This window comes from Chaetura pelagica, unplaced genomic scaffold (assembly GCF_000747805.2).
Source record: "Chaetura pelagica isolate M959 unplaced genomic scaffold, ChaPel_1.0 scaffold200, whole genome shotgun sequence".
In the NCBI taxonomy this organism is placed as follows: Eukaryota; Metazoa; Chordata; class Aves; order Apodiformes; family Apodidae; genus Chaetura; species Chaetura pelagica.
The window spans coordinates 402,791-409,977 of NW_009951949.1; positions in this window are offsets into that span (position 1 = coordinate 402,791).

The window sequence follows — 7,187 nt, forward strand, 5'->3', positions numbered from 1 at the left end:
AGCAGGATGGTGATGCTGACACTTCTCAGTACAACATACTTAGAAATTTTCATTAACAAAATGTTAAGTAGAATGTGAGCAGAAAAAAACAACCAAGCAAAAAACAAATAAAACCCACAACAACAACAAAAAAGACAAAACAAAACAAAAGAGACAAAAACCAACCAAACCAAAAATCTCCACCCCCCCACACCTCCCCCCCAAACAACAATGTTGTTTCCCACAGGCAGAAACTAGGTAATATAAGCCAAGAAACCTCTATTGACAAATTAATAAAATTTACACCCTTCTTCTGATCTTACATTTCTATTGGAAACAAAATAAAATAAACAATAGGATTTCTTTGTACATCTCTCTGGTTTTAAAATTCACATTTCACATAAGAAACATGTCACATTTACACTGGCACCCATTGAGAGAGGCAGAGATGTTATCTATGTCCCATTGTGTGTCTTCAGGATTCCTGCATCTGAAAATTGAAAGCATTATGTCTGTGCCCCTAGAAACCTTGAATCTCTCAAGTCAAGAAACAGCCAACACAGTGTCTTGTTCAAAGACTTTTAAAGGTCACACTGCTCAACACAACAGAAGGATGGTGATGTTGTCACTTCCAAAAGTACCATTAGAGTCCACTGGGGAGTTAAGACATCACCTGAAGTCTAATGGCATTTTGTCATCAGTTCCAGTGATCTTCCCTATGTCTTTCCTCCTTCCCCTTTCCCCCTCCTAGTAGACGTGCAGCAGGTACATGACAGAAGGCTGGAAATGTAAGCATTATGCAGCTAACCTGTGGTTCCTCTTATATATATATATTTATGTATGTATGTATATATATATATGTATATATATGTATGTATTGTTTCTGCTTCCAGGGTTCACATAGACCTGTCAGTAATTCAGCTTGAACTGAATAATAGCCAATTCAGCTGATTCCCTGGGGGCTATCTAGAATGTGATTCCTGTGGTGTTATTCATAATTTAGTTAGTGTCCTCTACAGAACCTCTAAATCCTATATAGGTTGGTGCCACATATTCCTGGATTAAATCCATGCTTTCCACAGCTAATACTGACACATCTCAATATAGCTCTCATTCATTTAGTGACTTTGGTAACCACTAAGGGAATTATCAAGGGGTTAGAAACAAAACAGCTTTCAGAAGAGCTCAAATTCATCCTTCAGAAGCTTGCACAATTCCTCTGCATTTATTTTGACAGAGCATAGAGTTCTTAGATGCAGCAGAGCTCTGTGGGTATCCTGGGTATTTTTGCACTGTATGAAGCAAAAGTAAAGAGAGACATGAAGTCACACGTACCAGCTTTGTTTAAAGAGACCTTAGCTACTAACTTAAAAAGTGACATATGTTCATCCTTTAATCTTCTGCTCCCTGATGAGAGCAGATACAATAAGGACCACCAGATACAGTAAGGACAAAGAATGACGTGGGAATTGCAATGAAAAGATAGGGACAAACTGAGTGCATGAATGGCTCAGCAGTGTGCTGTGTGAACACAGAGCTCTACTTGTGAGATTTCAGATGAGGAACTGATTTCCTTCCAAAAGATTTATTGATGCTTTATGGATTTACACTTTGACCTGCCCCCCACAAAACTGAGAAGATTCAGATTGCCAGTTCACAAGGCCAGGTTATGAGATCTTTGGGCATCTTGGTTTAGGTTTTCTTAAGAGGAGGCACATTTTCAAGGAACGTACAGAATCTCTACTACTCTATATTCCAGACAATTTTGAGGGTATTAAAACCTCTGTTATTATACTGCAAAATGATTAAAAAGGGACTGAACTGATACTCCACAAAACCTCTTATCAAGTTTTTTCCCTTAGTTTGAGCACTTGATTTTTACATATTCATATTCTTCTACTGCAAAGGTATAACTAATACAAGAAAATAAGAATGATCTGAGCAACTGTTCTATTCTTTGGACTAAATATCTACATTAGAGCAATGTATATACTAGAGCTCTTTTTACCAGTAGCATTCCCCTTCAGTGAGTTGCCGTACCAGGGGAAAACTGCCCAGTTCATGCAGTTTATGCAGAATTTGGTTTAAAGAAGTTTTAATTTGTAATGGCATCTTGTTAACCCACAAACAGTGAACTAGGCATTAAGTACCAATAGTAAATGAATCATTGTATTAGGAAGATGTAAGATGTTAAGGAAACTATTTGTTTCTAAACACTCCTCAAGTAATAGTCTAAGAAATCATAATCATACACACAGTAGTGCAAGTACAGACATACAACAGAGCTCTACATGCATTTGCTCTCAGAAGGTGTAGGTTAAAAACACCCCACTTCTTCTGGAAGGTCAGTTGCCCCATTTAGACACATCCCTTTTTAGAGATGTGGGTGGAGAAGTACACCCTGTGCTCATATCCCTATCAGCCCTGTCAGCCTCCTGGGTACCTCAGAGCTTCTAAAATGGAAGCAAGGTCAGAAAACACATAGATTTCATGTGGTGAGAGTTCTAGAAGATTAAGCCACCTGGCCTTTGGTGTGCATGCATTGGTGTCCACCTGTGAGCAATGAGGGTGTTGTTACAGACAGTAGAGATCTAATCAGTGAAGCCTGGTGGTGAATATAGCTTATTTGAAGGTAGACACCCAGAAAATCCATTAATTTATTTACACAGAAGCATCTAATCCCGTTTCAGACACATTACACTCCTCCTCTTTACCTTCAGTAAACTGCTCCAGAAACACATGGGTCTCTGACAGGTTGTGCCTCTATATCTGCAAAGTCCCATTTGGACTGTGATATGTGATCAACTGAACCAAGAATGTGTTGGCTGCAGTGGGAGCTTGGATTTCTGAAGTAGATGCAGATTGCATATGCAGATATGCTGGTTTGGAAGAGAATTCCACTCTTTTAGCAAAATCTAATCTCTGCTCCCAGCCTTTCCTATCCTCTCTGACTCCTCTTCATTCATCTCTGTCATATTACATGAATATAGTTTCCCTTTTCTTAGCACCCCTGCAACTCCTGCTGGAGAAGTGTAGCAATAGCAGATATGGCTTTGCTCACCTCCTGCAGTTTAGATCTGCTGCAGCCTCTTCATGCACCGAACCTTTAATGCATTTAGGTGAAAATCATTAAATTTAAAAGCACACAAAGAGAGATTTCAGGATAATATTCCCAACTATTGGTTAACTTTTGCAAAGATGCAAATATTCTTCCACTATGTCCAGAGTGCACTCTAGAAAAGGTGAAGTACTTATTAAGTTAAGCTGCTGTAAGACTTTTACTCTGAACAGAATAATGTTTTTTCTTCTTTTCCATTTCTTTTGTTTTGTTCTTAGAAACAGATGGATCATTTCAGCTGAATCATAAATCAGATTGTAGCTAATGATTAAAGTCAGGAAAGTCTCATGCTTTTGAAAATAGTACCTTTTCAGAAAATACCTGTGGGTGTGCCAGGTACACAAATCATTAAATTGAATATAAAATTTCTTCATAACTAACATATATATATACTATGAATATGTATCTTTCAATATGAATGGGGATTAATGGGAAAAAATGGACCAGAGGCCTAGCTGTTATGTACTCACAAAAATATATTTGTATGAATAACATTCCACAGTTCTAAACAATACATAACCCGATCTTCATTAATTTTACAATATAGATCCAGCAGGTCTCTCCAAAGTGTGGCTAAAAGCAACAGCTGGGATAAAACAATGAAAACAACATACAAGTCAGAGTGGTGTTTTTGTTATTTTGTAAGTACCAACATTACAGCAACTGTAAACTTTATTTGAACCCAGTAAGCAGAGGTAAGCAGATGTTAACTTTATTTTTTAAATCTCCATTGGTTTCAAAAGAAGGTGAAACTCTAGATTTGCAAAGGTTTTGAGCTTTAATTGTGGAACCAAATTCATTCCAGACTGGGCTTTCTTGATTTCAATAATACCATTAATTTCAGCTGCAGAAGACAGGACAGCTAGCAATTCCACTTGTACAGTTTTGTCACTTTCACACTATTTAAACAGGCTGAAGACATGACAACCATGTCCTGTCCTGTTTGCCACAGTATGGACTTACAAATTGCACTGGTCATTATGATTGAGTCTTTTGCCATAAAATGAAACATATTTCTCCTCTCTATTTCACAGCAACAGGAATGAGACAAAATGGAGTTTCTTGCTACTCTAAGAATTATCTTTCTCAGTGCCTGAAGAGCTCTAAGTCACCTGCTCTGCAGTTCTGAATGAATAGTTGTGCAGTGTTTTGAAAAGGTTTTTGATCAAGTAAAAAAAGGAAGAGCAACATAGTGAGAATAACTCATAGAAATGACTTGAAAAGTTTCTCCAGGGATTGAGGGAATGTGAGAGAAAATAAAAGGCAGAAAAACTACCAGCATTCAAGCAAGAAATTATAATATGCTGAAGCTGGCAAAACTATTCATTTGAAACTGTCAGAAGAATGCACACCAAACAACAAGAAAATATTTCAAGAGGTTGAAAAATAAAGTAGAGGCAACAAAAGCAAAAAAATACCGTCTAAGCAACAGATAATCCCAGGTGACAGCACTCGCAGATTAAGATGACAGATATGTCACTGACAGACAGAAATCAAGAAAGAGATGGAAGAATTCAATTGTGGTCTAGTTAACAAGAAAGTACATTTACCACTGAACCCTGATGGTGATGTAGAAAACAGGGAGAGTGAGATCCTTTGAAGCATTGTGAGAAGCTGTTAAAGACACATTTTTGGATGTGGAAATTATGAAAAGTGAATGTGGATAGCACAAATATATAGTTCTAAATAGATAATTTCAAAATATGTGCAGAAGTTATTAATATTGTGAGAGTATTGAGGCACTTGTAAAGATATTTAATTTATACTTCCTGACATTTTATATATATTTTTTTTTAAGAAAACTACAAAGCAAACACAAGACAAAGATATTTCCTCTCAGAAGATCCCATTTCTTCAAAACCTGAAATAACTTTCAGTTATTCTGCATTTTTACATTGGTTTCTCCATCCCTTCATGAGGAACAGTAAAGCAGTTTTCCACATTTTGCATTTAAGAAACTTGTTAAGACAGTATCTGGTGAAGTCTATCTAAACACTTGTAAGGAAAAAGACCTTAGCAGCAGCTTTTTATCCTTTGTAGGAGGATCTGGACATGATTAACCTCATTAGGTTTTCAAAAACGAACATTCAGAAACCGAGAAGAAAACACAGAAGAAAACAGCTTATTTCAAAACAACTCTCATTTGAAGGTTTCCATATCTTTGCAGTGCTGGGCTATTTTAATTAAAAAAAATATTTCAAAAGCATCTCTCAAGTCATGTCTTGTATTTTGGGTGACAGGAGCTGTTAACACTTATTTCAACCGAAGCTCAGTGAAGGGATTGAGGTCTTACAGCCCTCCACTCCTTGAGTGGAGGTTAGTGAACACATGCAAAGTTGAACGAGAGCAGGCCAGATGATGAAATTTTTAATCAGATGGAACTCTCATGCCTTGGTGAGAGCTTTGCTAAGGTTAGAACTTACTAGACCTAACTCAGCTCCAATGCTGTGTCTGTGAACTTTGCCTACCCTCAGGTCAATGAGAGTTCAGAGGCACAAACGGACTGCAGAACCTTCACTACCTGAGGCCAAATCTTGAAGGTTTTCCTACTTCTGTCCCAGCACATCGGCAGGCAAACTTCTACTGGCACTGGGAACAGGCTGCCTCAGCCAAAACCTCAGAGAGGGATTCAAAAAGCGTGTTGCACAGATTGCAGTGGGAGCTTTGCTGGAGGGGATTTCAGCATCTACTTCAGACACAGCAAAAAACAATTTAAAATGTTAACATAAAAAATGCTAACCCCATCCCCACTCAGAAGTTTTTTTTAATTGAATTGTAAGTAAAACTAATGAAAACATCTCTAAACTGTGTCCTACATGGACATACTGCACGTATTTCTGTCAGTCTAACACTGTAGCTTAAGTGCAATAGATGGGTGTTGTATGGGAAAATGCTTCAATATTGTGCTATATGTAATTACAGTCTCTGTCACATGACAGAGTTAAAGTGAATGCTCTCACAGTGTATGCAGTTCTAATAATAATAAAAAAAGTTATTATATAATACAGCTTATTCAAATGTTATCATTATGAGAACAATTATAATGCTGAAATTATGTGTATACAGGGAGTCTTGATAGTGAAATATTTTCCTAAATGAAAAAGTGGCCAGAAGGTTTAAAGATGCAGCTCAGAATGTAAATAGGAAGCATTTATTAAAACAAAAATAGTGTCAATTTCAGGCTTTAACTTTCCTTAAAGACTCCAGTTTTCAGCTTTCTGTGTGCTGTTTAAGAAAGGCTATTCTATATTTTGCATTGAGTTGTACATTATTAGATTATCTATTCTAGCACACAACCAAACTTTGTGAGGTTTTTCTGCATTGTTGTACATACAGATATGTATGTACATGTATTCCTTTTCTAAAGGAGAGCAGGCATCTCTTCTGTTTGGGATTTCAGCATTATTCAGTGGGATTCATCATGAAAGGTGAAAGTCCTTGGGATTTCAGAGCTGTAGGACTTCATGTGTATATGACGTGGGCCAAAGAATGGGATCAAAAGGGATCTAAGAATCAAGTGGTAAACTCAAACTTACCCCAAAAAACTTTGCATCAGACATATATAACACATATATTTTCACTTGGTAAATGATGATGTAGCAGCAGCAAAGTGCAATAAGCACTTTTAGGCTGAAATAAACAGCAAGCTAGATTTTGAGACAAACCATTGTCATGTCATTCACTAAATCACAGAGAAGCGTTACTGGCTGCCATGAATGGTATTTACATCTCCTGAAATACAAAAGAGGACAAAAAGCCATGATCTGACACAGACAATGAATCTAAATGGCACAAACCCACACAAACTGAATTATACTTTTGCTATAAAAGTAGTGTCAAGGGCAAAGTTTGCCAAGTGGGTACTACATGACATGTCGGAAAAGGAGAACAGGGGCACACAAGCTCTCCATGAGCTGAAACCAGAGGAAGACTATCTTCAGTTTTGCTGCCACAGAATCACAGATTCATTCTGGTTGGAAAAGACCTTTAACATTGTCGAGTTCAAACATAAATCGTTGAGCCTAAACCTAAATCACTGAGTCCAACCAATAGGTATAAATCCAAGGTGTGGTTGTTAAATGCCAAGCTG